Below are 14,333 nucleotides of genomic sequence, written 5' to 3' on the forward strand. Positions count from 1 at the left end.
GGCCAGTGATGTTATAGCAAATAAACATTGACAGTAAAATACAGGTTCAATATTAACTCTAGTTAATTAGTAAGTCTTGTAACCTAAAGCCTTTTCAAATGAAGAAACACTATTTCATTTTATTATATTGGATAAAGGTTTCCAGGCCTTATGCCAAGAAGCTGGCAAATGTAGAGAAGACTGAATTTGGAAAAGACACAGATATCGTTTGCATATAATATGCTTCCATAGAGCAAAGGTTCTTTATTTATTTCTAGGAAAATATGTAACGATCGTATTTATGAGTTTTAAGACATTTCCCTTATGTGGAGCAAAAGCTTAAGTGACTTTGGATTGGAAATTTCAATGGAGAAAGAGAGAGGTTGAGGCATTAATGCCATTTAGAGAGGAAAACACAAACCACTACTAACTGATTCTCTGATTTATTTGCTGGAAAACAGCCTTCATAAATAAAAAGGCTTTTGTTTGTCTGTTGTAGCTCATTCATTTATTAATTTGATTTAAAAATAAAGCTTTATTTTCACTGCCAGACATTTCCCTTTCCACGCGGTAACGGTGCATCTCCAGCACATTGATTCACTGTAGCTGTCAGCTACTCTGGTAACAGTCTGGGACGTTAGTAAATAAGGATAGTTTTATTTAGTCATATGGATTTTAAGGTCTTCTTAATCTTTCTGTCTTTCTCTTTCTTGGCTCTCATCAGTCAAAGAAATCACCAGATACGGCTATTATCGGATACTCTGTAATTTCACTGGCACCTCAAAGACTGAAATGTCTTAGTGTATCCTGAGATGTGTAAATCTGTTTCTTTTCTTCTACATTCTGTTCTTCCTTTGTGATTTTCTTGGTGAGTTAAAATCAGCATGGCTATGAGCTCCAACTATTGACTATATATAATACTACCTGCAATAGCAATTAGCAAATCATCCAGTATGATTCTCTGCATATGTCGAGTGAAACAGATGTGTGTGTGTGTGTGTGTGTGTGTGCGTGCAGACATGTGAGTGTGTATTAAAACTGGGCATCCTGCTTTCCTGGTACTTTTGAAGAAATGCAGGTGAACTTCACAGCTTTCAGACTGCAAAAACCAGTATTCCTACTTGGTTAATGTATTAGAAAATCATTTACTAGTGATGCTTAATATGTGACCTGTTGTGAACTAACAACTTGAAGAATTCACATATTTTGAATCCAGTAAAGAAAAATTATTTGCGAATGTTTTGTCTCATAAATATTTGTGTAATAGAAGATATAAAGTAGACTGGGAGAAATGAATGACATTCAAATATCCGTATCTCATAAAACCTTTTCTTGGGTACAAATATATCCAATATCCATTTGTATTTTGCTCTAGTCAAAGATATCCAGGTTAATTTCAAATAGAAAAAAATACACACATTCTTTCTAGTAACATTAAAAAAATACAACTTACTTAACAATTTTCACACAGAGAGTGAAAATTCCAACACAACTCAGGCTTGTTGTCCTAAAAAGGAAATTTTTGCTGTCTGAGGAGGGGTAAGCCTAATGCCTGTGCTCCTGGGTTTTGATGCAGCATCCTGGGAAAGAAAAGGAGAGGACTGTGCAGGCAGAAACACCTTCGGGAAGGGGCATCAGAGCCCCGGGTCACTCCTGCTAGAACTTCCTTCTCTAATTCCCTTTTCATTTGGGTTGTCTTCTGCTCTCAAACAAATGGCCCCTGCTCCATGAAATTTATATGAAATTTACAACCAGAAATGTCCTCTGACAGAGCTGTTTTCCACACCTTCCTTCCCATCCCCACAGCTCAGTCTGCATCCGATGCCGTGGCCTGGCACCTGCTTACATCCATAGCCCCTTGTATCTCATAATCGTGGAGAATTTACACCAGGAGATGTCTTTTCTTCAATTATCATAATGACATTATTTTGTCAAGTGGTTAATCATTATTTCAGAATAATTACACTGTTTGGATGTGTTCAGTGTATAAAATTCTGGGTAAAAGCTTTTCCACTGCATTCATAGATAGTCCCTGCTTTAAATCAAGCCACAAATAGCATCTCACATTTAAAAGATTATCAGGAATCTGCAAGCAAGCATTAAGCTTATTTGGTTTCATAATTTTCAATCTTTCTTCAAGCTATATTTTGTCCTTTGCCCTTGGTAAAGGTATGGAGAAGAATTTCAGATGAAGTGCGAATTTTTCCAGGATAAAGATTTCAATAGAAAAGCTATCAGAAATATATCTCTCTACCATACTTTTTTCTTTTGCAGGCATTTTTATCTACCTTTAATAATATTGATAATCATTGTGCTTAATTTAACTTTATTGCACTTTAGCTAATCACCATGTATACACAATTATTAAAACTCAATGAAATATTGGGCTTATTTCACAAAAAGCATTATTGTAAGTTTGTCCTGGCACAGACCCACAATAACCTCTGCAAATAATTAAAACATTATTTACCTGGGTTTCTGTATCCAATTTGTCTACTAGCTCTTTTGTTATCCCAGAAAGACCTGGTGATTCATTAACAACTTTTTGAGATCTACAGAGCTTTCATCGGCAGCTCGTTTTTATTTTCCTGTGTTCCACCACTGCTTTCTCCTCCATTTCTTATATTTAAAATTGCAATGGTTTCAGGTGTTAACTTATATAAAAATTTCTAATAACCTCCCCAAAGGAAATGCGATTATTTTTCACAGATAGCAAGGAGGTTAGTGTGCATTGAGATCCAAATAACCATGCCAAGAAAACAAGCAAATACATAAAACCTCCGGGTAGATCTTGTATTTCAAATAATAATTTGAATGTTGTCTCTTATTTTTTTTTAACATAAATTGAGTTATATTTCCAATTATACCAGTAGTGGCAAAAAGTATTTTGCTGGTCTGGGTTCCTCTCATGAGTTCTGATTTGAGTCTCTAACTAGGTACCTGGCGTCTTAGACTCACTGTGTCCACGAGACCCCAGTGCAGGGGGCGGTCTTCTCCAGTATCCTTCACCTCTGTAAATGGCACTACCATTTACCCAGATAGGCAGGCCCCAATCTTGGATTTCTTTGTTCATTCTTCTTCCTCGCTTTTCACGTATAATGTCCCCAGGAGTGTGGGTTTGCACCACAACAAAACTTACTTAACCCTTTTTGTGAAATAAGCCCAAAATTCACTGGGGTATAATAGTAATTTTGGATGGATGGTGATTAGCCAAAGAGCAATGATAGAAATCCCCCTCTCTGTTGTTAAATACATTCCTGGGGTGATCACCGCTCCCCATCTCCAGTCATTAAGCCCCTCATATAAGGCACCATAGTCTCCTACCTAGAACTGGCAGTGCCAGCCAGCCTCCCTGCCCCAAACCTAGAACACTCTGGCAAGTGAGCTCTTCATATTGTGAGTCAAATCATGTATCTCAGTCACATAGTTTAGCACTCTACCAGCTTTTCGTGCAATTAATTGTGGAATCCAAACTCTAGGCAGTCCTGCCTATTAACATGCTGGTTCCTAGGCCACTTCTGACCATCCTCCCTCGCCCTCTGTTTGCTTAGCTATATCCTCACCCTTGCTAACTTGTTATTATTTCCAGGAAGAGAACACAGCCAGAATAAGGGCTGCTGATCTTAGAGCCAGCAGCCATTATTCTCGCTGTATTATCTTCCTGGAAGGCTGTTTCCTCACACCTTGAGAGTGCTTGTTCTTTATCCTTCAACTTTAACCTCAACTGCATCTTCCTTATAGAAACCGGTCATCTTCCCTCAATACTTTCAAGAGAAGCCACGGATACAAGTTTTGAGGGTTGATTTTTAGACTTTTCTTATGCATTTCTATACAAGGATATATATTGATGCAAAGACATAGATTTCTTTTTAATACAATAACTATAATTTTATAAAATCAATGGCAATTTCCTTCTTTCCTAACTTGGAGATCATCTTATGTTACATCATGGGGTTATATCTAATTTTTTAAAGCTGTTAAATAGCAAATTTCAGTTTTATTTTTCAATTTTTTAACTAAAACTTTTAGAGGATTTGCTGATAAATTGGATGTCAAAGGTAAGAGAAATCAATGAATTCAAGATAGTTCCTAGATTATAGCCTTGCAAAATAGCTTATTGACCCATTCTTACCTCAGAAGCCATTCTCTTATAAACTCTTCTTGCACACGTGCAACTTTGCCCTGTGGTCGATGTCAAAGCATAAATTGCTACGTGCTAGAATGCATTTTTTTCAAAATGTACTTCCAACTTGACCTCAAAGTAACTGAGGCTATCCACATTGTCATCAGCAGTATGCCTTACTCTATACATCAAAACTTAAAATTTTAGCCAATTTTAGGCAGTGTATGGTATTTTCCTACAATATCATGAACTCGAATAAAAAGCTTTTACTCTAAATGCAGCTTGCAAGTCAAAATTTTCAACTTAATAACTTAAATTGAGAAAAAAATACCTAATGTAGATGATGGGGGGATGGGTGCAGCAAACCACCATGGCACACGCATACCTATGTGACAAACCTGCACGTTCTGCACATGTATCTCAGAACTTAAAGTATAATAAAATAAAGATAAAAGTATTTCAGAGCAACTAAACATAGAGAGGCCAGCAGAGAGCTGAGAGGGAGGCTCACATTGGAAACCGCTCAATGGGTTTCAGCACTTTTCATCTTTTCATGAGTCTGCCTTTTCACAAACAAGTCAGTTCTTTCAACAGAGCTCCTGTATTTTTTGTTTATATACCACGGAAACCAGCATTCCACTGGGAGACCCATCTGACACTCAGTTTATGTTTCCCTAAATAGTCACATCCTTTGTGATTTTGATCAGGTCCTAAAATAAAGATTATTGATTGTTGAGTACATCAAGGCTGCTCTTTCGTTCATTAGTTTTCTTTATTTGATTTCTGCAAGGCCCATCTATTGCTTTAAGGCTTTGGGAGATATCCACGTGAAGATTCATCATTTAAAGTAAATGTGGCAAATACAATTCTCTCTGAATATAAAGCTCAGAAGGGCTCACTAGGGAATCTCAGTCATTAAGGCCGAGAACGTATAAATCTCTCTGAGGAGGGATAAAATTTCAAAGAAGACACTTCTTCAAAGCGAATATCAGAAGAACATTTTTTCTAAATATAACCCAATGTGGAATAGAGTTGAGACATAATTCCATTAAAACTGCCTCTGCATGGCCAGAAAGCTATTCCTGAAGCCAAAGCATAGAGAACACTCCCCAGAAATCTCAGTTTGGGCTGGATTGTGAAGACTGCTTTTTCTCTTTTTGGAAAATGTGGAGGAATCTAAAACAACATGTACTTCTTATAAATATAGTAACCCAAGCCGGAGATCATGGGTTGCATGCACAGATTCCCCAGATTTGTGGGCTGTGGCATGTGGAACCCAGGCTCAACTGAAGGTCCTGAGTGTTGCCCCTTCACACTGCGGTCTCCCAGATGTGCGCCTGCAGGAAGGGAGAAGCACTCGTCAGGAAGCTCCAGGCACATCTTGTCCTCAGTCTTTTTGGAGGAACTCTCAGGGGTAAAACCCAAAGAGAACATGGCAGATTTCCTGCATGGCATTGACCCACTGAGGCAATTGAAGGCCTTCCAGAGCCCCTCTTCTGTCACTCATCACATTCCTACAATTTGGAAGAAGAATCCAGATTATCTTACTGGTCTCACTACCCCTAAAATATAAGGTTGGTGGCGTTTAGATCACTCACCGCTGAAGAATGTCAGTTACACAGCAGAGAACTGACAACTGCAGCACCAGGAAGCTGTGCCCGGAGGAACTAAAGGCCATTGTCTAGTTTCTCAACTTCAGCACCGTGACATTTGGCACCAAATCATTCTTTGTTGTGAGGGGCTGTTCAGCCCACTGCAGGCCACTTAGCAGGATCACGGCCTCCCCCCACAGGAGAGCAGCGGCCCCCTGTCAGTTGTGACAAGCGAAACTGTCTCCAAAGATTGCCAGATGTCCCCAGGGGGAGTAGGCAAATTACCTCATATTGGGGTTCATTGACCAGACTGCCAAGTTCATGCTTAACTACATTTTATTTCTCAGCTAAAACAATTATATTTCAAAAAGTACAAGCTGAAAAAAATCAGCTTCAAGAAATGCTTGTGATTAATACACATCATGCTTTGGTTCTGTGAAAATTTCAATCATGGTGTCTATTTCCTTAATTTCTTAGTTATAGTGACTAAATTTAATAAGTATGTCACATTTGGGTTCTAGATAAAACAACTGCTTAGATTAGGGACACCATAAGTGCACATTGTCCCCCAAATCATTCTTAAATGTATAGCGGCTTTTGTCAGAAGAAAGAAGGAGGCTGGGAAACACTAATGAAAATAAGGTTTTTCAATGGAAGTCCCAGCACAGGTTTTTTTATTTAAATGAGCTTCTGTGTCTTGGAATGCGTTGAGTTATACTGGTAAGTTCTGCCTGCTGACGATGCAGAGGATAGTCTAGGCTTCTACTAGTAAAATGACCACTGCACATTGCTAATTTTCCCTATTGTTTAATACTTTGGCTTCTGTTGTTTTAACATAGATTTGATGAGGATGCTACTGAAGTGTTAATTTGGAAATTTATTGCATCTACCAATAAAATTGTAGAATCTATTCTCTTTCACAAACTGGTCAACCAAATTGAAAGACCTACAGACTTCCATGTCCAAGAGAGATAAAAGGAATCGCTTTTCCAAAAAGGAAAAAAAAAAAAAGAAAAGAAAAGTTGGTGTTGAAAGTCAGAGACTAAGCTATTAAACTTCTAAGTAAAAGTGAAATGCGGTTAGTCCCAGCCAAGGAAGAAAGCAGGATTCATGAGGAAAATAATGAGTAATTGTTCACTGTCCACACAACATAGTTCTTTTTCTTCCTGAAAACAAAAGCATTTCAAATTCATTCATGAAAACATTCACAGAAGGAAAATTTGGATTGTTGTTTTTGGGATAGGAAAGAGTATCCCCTTGGGCTCGTTAAATCATCAATGCTGGGTTCAGAGCGGGAGAGGGGACAACAGTAGGGCCATTGTCACCCACCTCCGAGAACCTACAGAAAGCCAATGTCAACAGCAAGATGGAAGCCAACAGGGCGTAGCAGAGAGCATCCATTTCTCTCTTTTTCCTCCTCCTCTGCCTTCAAATTCTCTTTTCTTTATAGCAAAAAATTTTATGTCACCATTTTGTTTTCTATCTTCTATTTAAAACCTGTACTGGATTTGAATTGACAAAGTTGATCAAAACTCTTTCTACAGCATGGTGCTATGGGCTGGCAGAATCAACTGGACTACATCCCAAGCTTTTATTCAAACACCAGCAAAAAATTAATCCTAACTCAGACACTCAAGCTTGGTTCCTCCAGCCTTCAGGGGCTGGATACATGCTTTTGTTATATCACAGCCACATATTTAATTCCTTATTTATAAGTCGAAGCAAAATATTGTTTCATAGTTACCTACCATAGCCAGAATAAAACTTACTTGATATGATGGTGAGGATGAAGGCTAAGATTTATGCTCCTGTTTTCACTATGACAAATTTTTTACTATTTACTTTTTGGCAAATATCTTGTAACTTATTATAGGAAAAGTGTTATGGCTTTCATTTTTAAAAACTGACAAAAACAGAACAATACAATGATTTTTTTCATCAAATGTTATGCTGACAAATAATGCTAATAATAACGTATACTAACAAATAATTTTTTAAGATTTATTTCATATTATTATAGATTAAATATTTAAAATTTGATTTTAAAAATCAAATTCAGCTTTAGATGATTTTCTACAGTTCATGGTGGTATACAGTAAATAATAATGCATATTCTGGACCCCAGATGATTGCATTCATGTTCTGTCTCTGACACTTACCAGCACATTTTCTGGGGAAGATAATCAATCTCTCATTCCTCAGTTTCCTAACCTGTAAATTGGTAATAAGGTGAGTAATCTCCTCATGCGGTTGGTGTGAAAATTAAGTGAATGGCATATGTGAAGGATTCAGGCCACTGCCTGACACACAGGTGTTCAAGACACGTTACCTGTGAGTTTTCCTCACAGGATTCCTCTTGGATTCAATGCCCAGGAACAAGGGAGGGAGCCCCACAGCATCAGACATGCTGGTGTCATGACTGACAGTTATGAGTGTCTGTCCAGGTATGCACAGCATGCAGCCAGCCTTTGGCAAGCCACGTGTTTATCCCTAACTCTTTAAGCCTAAGAAGAATTCAAGGAACAGATGGGCCCCACATCTAGGTCTTCCTCCCATAGACCCTGCACATCCCTAGTCCAGTCTGCTTCCATTCAGATCCAAGTACCACGCTCTCTCTTACAATTTACATCCTTCTGGAATCCCTTGATCTAAAAGTATTCTTTGCATGTTTGCCTAGAAATCTAGCTTAGAATATGAATTGCCTCCAGTTGTAGAAGCTGCAATTCAGTGAATATATTAAGAAGCACACTTTAAAGACATGTATTAAACATATTATACAAGGGCATCTTCTATAGAACAGAAAAAAATGATAGTTGAGAAGGAGTGGCCATCAGTGCAGATCTCAGTCTCAACAACTGGTGAACTTTTTACCTTGAGTTAAAGTTGACACAAACTAGAATCTAACACAGCCATCGCAAAAATAACTTTAAAGATAACATACTCTACTTGTTTTTTCATCTCCTTTGATTCTTGCTTTTCTGCTACATTTTGAGACAATAATTTATAAGCCCAATTTCACTTATGTGGATGAAATACTTTTTTTTAAGTTGGTGAGTCAGCAGAAATGTGATTTCCAGAATTCAGTATTCTTCCCATTATTAAAGAAATTCTTTATATCCCTTCCTGTGTCCTGAGAGTTAGGCTTCCTGGATTTTCTGGCCTAACCCTCTGAGACTTGGAGCAAGTCAACTTGCCTGTGAGGTGCATAAATACCCAACCCCTTCCCTTACCATATGCTGCCCTGATGCAATCAGAAGACCTCCCTGCCTCTACAATATCACCTGCCAAAATGCAGGTGAATTCTTGACTTAGAAAGAAAATTAATTACCCTTGACCTTTTAATGACGTGAGTGGTGAAAGCTATTTCATAGAAAAGCAGAGCCTTGCTTTGCAGAGAAAATTATGGAAACATTCCATGAGGATGGTCACTTCTGCTCCTCTGACTCAGATTCTGGGAACCTTTTGATCTTCCTGTGGTTAACACCCAGGCCTCTCACTTCAACATGTGAGACAGGGTTATCAAATTGAACAAAAAGTATACGTGCCCAGAATATTTTATTTCAAAAGGAAACAGAACTTTTCTTGTATCCCACTTTCTCCTGAATTCTCATACATTTTTTTAAAATTGCTTTCAATTTAAAATAATTAAGTTTCCTGCTCATAATTTTTCCTACTACAGTGGTTAGCACAGTTAGCCCATTTATTTTCACTGTCAAAGGTTCACAGTATGACGTAACGTTTCTAAGATTTGACAGCCATTTTCTTCGTGTGGCCTTCCATTTAGGCCACACATCAGTAAAACCCCTCGTCTGTCAAAAAGAACCTAACTTCAAAACAATTCCAGTTAGGGTAGAATAAAACCTCAGTATTCACCTCTCTCCCAGGTGTAAAGAAATGAACTGACATGCAGTGAGGGAAAGTGATAGTTTTTTTCTAGCATCATTTTAGAAGGGTGTAAGCTTATTTCAGTCTGATGCAGGCTCACAGATCACTGGGGTCCTAAGGGGTCCAGATGTGGAAGAGTTGAGTCACAGTGGGGGGATTGCAGGTGCCTTACCCAGCACTGGGGGCTGTGGTAGAGGAGAGAGGACATGGACTCCAAGTGTCCACGCTTAATAAAATTGTATGAGACAATTGTTAGGGAAGTTTATGCAATAGGAAGTGTGGGGGTTGAAAGACATAATATTTATTTGGATTAGATGCCACACATTTTTAATTTGCCCTAAGAAAAATTGCACTGGAAAGAGAAGATTTGGAATCATTCCTTTAATAGATCTAAGGGATAACATTTATTTTTTTAAGGCTGATGGATACAGAAAGAACATTCTTCTGCTTTATTTATTTTTAATTGAAGATGCTATACAAGCATTTGCCAAATTGTTCAAGTGAGAGCTATAATTAGGCAATGCAAGCGGGGAGAGAGGAGCAGTAAGTGCCAACAGCGAAGAGTCTATTGATGGATATTACCACACGTCATGAAAGCAAACTAGTTGTAGCTGTGTGTTAAATTTAGAGTATGCTCCTAGTAATATTCTCCATGTGTGAAACAGTTGGCCGGAAGTATCAACACAGGAACAAGTTCATGATGGTTGGATGGATAAGAAACTAGTGCAAATAGTTAAGGATTAAATAAATAAAAGAGCTGAATTTGAACAAAAAAAATTGCACAGGCTATAAGACTTTGTAGTACAAAGTGAGGTTGTCTGTTCTGAATTATCTTTTTATATTGCATTCAAAAATGTTAACTACATAATTGTCAGATAGCGTCTTTGCAGGCAAAGCCAGAATTTTCCCCTTAATATGCCCAATGAAAATAGATGAATTTGAAAACAATATTTTATTGCTCAACTGGATGCAGAATGCTAGGCTTAATGTGTTAAAAATAATCACTTGCAAATTTAATTATACTTCTTATGCCACTGTCTTTTCAAATCTAAGTAGAATTTGTATGAATTCTCTGATTCCTGACTGGAAGGAGGCTTCACAAAAGTATCCCTATAGCTTTATCTGTTCACTTCAGCCTGCTGGCCAATTCATTCATTCAGAAAAAAAAATGGTTCAAGACAAGAATTTGACTGTACTCAAGAAGAAATGGCATGGTGTAGGATTAATATACATTAAGTTCTATGTTTTCTTATTTGTAAATGTTAATCTTTCACAAGATACAAACATAAAAATCCTTCAGAATTTATTTTTTAAATGTATCTATGTTTTCTAAAGTCATTGCAGGAAATTCTACCAACTCCCTCATAAACGCACTCTCAAACAGGACGACAGCAAATCATGGCGACTGCTCTGTGTGTCCACGGATGTCAGCAACACGGCTGTGAAACTAAGTCGGGGAAGAGAACATCATGTGATTCCAACAATCAAACAAATGTCTCAAGAATCAAAATCAGTTTTTGCCAAGTTTAGGACAAACACATCGGCTGTGAGGCTGCTCTCCCTAGGGTGTTGGCTGCTATTTTCTCCGATTTTTTCCAACTCTTTTTCAAAGGTCATGCTCGTAAATACAAAATGTATTGCCCCAAATGGATACTTTCTTGTAAAATAAAAAAAAAATCAGAAAAGTTATTTTGCCTACAATTAAAAAAAATTGAGAATATATTTTCTATCACATCCTTTACAGCAAAAAAGCACGCTGAGCTTTCCAGTCTCAAAATGTTATTTAATTTTTGCCATTCATGATTGATTGTTTAAAGGGTTTTGTAACACAGTAGTTCCCCCTTATCTGCAGTTTAACTTTCTGTGGTTTCTGTTACCAGGTCAACTACGATACGAAAATGGAAAATTCCAGAAATAAAAAAATACAGAATTTTTAAATGGTGAGTAGTGTGATGAAATCTCACACTTTTCTGTGTCATCCCGCCTGGGACATGACTCCTCCTTTTGTTCAGCACAGCCATGCTGTCTACGCCTACAGAACCAGGAGTCACTTAGCAGCCCTCTCAGTTACAGAAAGACTGTCCTCGTATCTCAGCACTTGTGTTCAAACAGCAATTATCCGACTTAATACTGGCCCCCAAATGCAAGAAGACTGGACCTAAACCGTAAACTACACTTTATCGTGGATGTACATGCACAGGAGAAAACAGTATACAGAGAGCTTGGAACTACTTGCAGTCTCACCTATCACTGGGGGTCTTGAACTGTATGCCCCTCAGATAAAAGGGGATCGATGTACTTTGTTGGAAATGCAAACTGTGTTTCAGGTTGTGTGACAGCAAAATAGTCAAAGGAATCTGTGACCGATTAGACCCTCTGTCACTTTGAAGTCACTGTCAGATATGCCATTGCCTTCCAGTAGCTTCCATTTACACACATTCTGTCTTCCCTTGACAGCAAGCCCAGGGTGACTTGGTCCTTGCCCAAAAATGGTGACCCCGTGTTACAACTTGTATTCTAGCCCTCCAGTCCCACCAGCCTTCTTTCTGTCATGGGAACACGAGAGTCATTCCCCGGACTTGTAAACTGTGCTCTGGTTCTTCAGAAACCCCCTTCTCACATCCGTCTGTACCCAGCTGTTTCCTCCTTGTTCTGCAGATCTCAGCTCTCCATGTTACTTTTCAGACAAGCCTTCCTTGCCTACCCCATCGACAGAAACCACCCAAGCTTGGTGGTTGTTTCCTATGCTCTACCCACTGACATTTGCTACTGTCACTTTATGTTGATATTTATGAATTGGGCTGTTTCCTGTCTCCTCCCCAGAAGGAAAGGTTGGTGAGAGCTCAGGCCTTCTCTGTTTTTTCACTGGGCAACTGTTGTGTCTTCCAACATGAATACAAAGTGCTGTCAGGGAGGCTTGACAGACCTTTGAATCATGGATGGATGGACAGATAAATAATTAAGTGAATAAAGGAGAAACGACAGGGTGTACTAAGAGATAACAGAACACCCATTGTGGATCCAGTTGGTGGGTGAGATTGGAACAGTGCAGACCCAAGCTTCATCTGGTAACAAAGTCAGATGTCATGGTCCAGGTCTAGAGATTACTTTGGAAAAGAGGCTCCTATTTCAGTTTTAAAAAGGGGTGGAAGGGACAGACTTCAAGCACAAAGCTGAGCTGGGAGTCCTGACCTTGGTGACTGAGGCGGAAGTGGATGGATCATTGGTCTGGGCTGAATGCACTATCCCAGGTGAAGGACTGCTTCTGCCTTAATTCAGTCTCACTACACAATTGCTTTGTTTTATACATGATATGGCATGCATTCAGTCAGAAGACGAATTTCTTCCAAAAAATCTTTTTTTAAAGGGAATAACCAATGTACCTAGTAGGTTCCCCCATGAAGAGCTTTGCAAAAGATTCCTGCAGCATTTTCTGTTTATAATCAAATGAGTGGCAACCTTTTATAGAACACTTCTGTGTCAGCACATATTCCATGCCAGCGTTCCCTTTTCAATTGTGTGTTTGCTATTTGCTTTGTTTTGTTTTTCTTGTCATTTTCTTCAACAAGATTCAACGTGGGGGAGAGGAGGTGACTAACCTGCTGCTCCTGAAAAACATAAAAGCAACTTAGATTTCAACACTCTTCCACATGCAGCTGTTCATCCTGTGAAGGATCTTGGCAGCTGAAGTTCAAGATGAATATTGAAATACATGAGATTACAAGTCATATTATTATATTGTTATATGATGATTGTAATACGAAGTTGGAAATAAACGATATGCTGAAAGGCATGGTTGTTGAAATCCTTCTTGCAAAATATAAAGAGAAATAAATTACTCTCATATTTTTTGTGAGAGTTGACCAGTGTTAGCATGTGAAACTAATATGATAAATTAAAACACCCTGATTGAGCTTTTATTGTGTAAGTACATTTAATGTAATGTTATTGGTAGGAAAATTCCTCTGAATTTGGCAATATTTTACAGAATAGTATTTTATGGACTCTGGTATGAATAAAGCATGCTGGTAAATAAACTGATCAATAATTGATTAGTATCGTTGTATTATTATTATTGTTGTTGTTGTTATTTGCAGCGGTCACATGAGCTGGGCCACAGCCCTGCCTTGAGGACATTGCATAGAGAGCTTCCCAACGAGCCAAGACAATAAAAAGTAGGTCTGCCCTTCCATGGCAGTGGATGTAGCACTCATTGTGCTTAGCCTGGGGGTCTCTTCCCTGATTTTAATTTCAGATCTGTATGTTTATTCTCCCCAAAGAAAAGAATGAAATTACTGTTGATGTGGAAAATAAAAAAAGAAAGAGAATGTCCAGTTTAAATACCCAGTTTTTAAATTTGAAATCATGTTTCAGTAGATAAATCTGGAGATGATGGCAGAATATTACATTGGGGTTCTTTGAAGGCAAGGGTACCTACTGCCTATTCTTCCTGTGGGATTATCGAGGTCCTGCCAACTTTCCCTTGTGCTACAGAGCTTGTGATTTAAATGGACTCAGAGAGAAAAGCCATGTGTAGATTCCCGAATGACAGGCTAATATTCATGTCCAATTTCCATCTCAAAGTGGCAGAAGAAAATGACTTTTCTTGTGAACGTGATTGTAGAGTATTCGAACATTTTTCTTTAAACACTCCTGATGTGACTGATTAATATCTTGCAGGTGTCTTTATGGAAATAAAGCGAGTCCAACAGAGGAAAGCCACATTAAAACAAAAACAAAAACAAGAACATTTT

This window comes from Aotus nancymaae, unplaced genomic scaffold (genome assembly GCF_030222135.1).
Source record: "Aotus nancymaae isolate 86718 unplaced genomic scaffold, 86718_ANA_hifiasm-v0.15.2.pri h1tg000014l, whole genome shotgun sequence".
NCBI classification, from domain to species: domain Eukaryota; kingdom Metazoa; phylum Chordata; class Mammalia; order Primates; family Aotidae; genus Aotus; species Aotus nancymaae.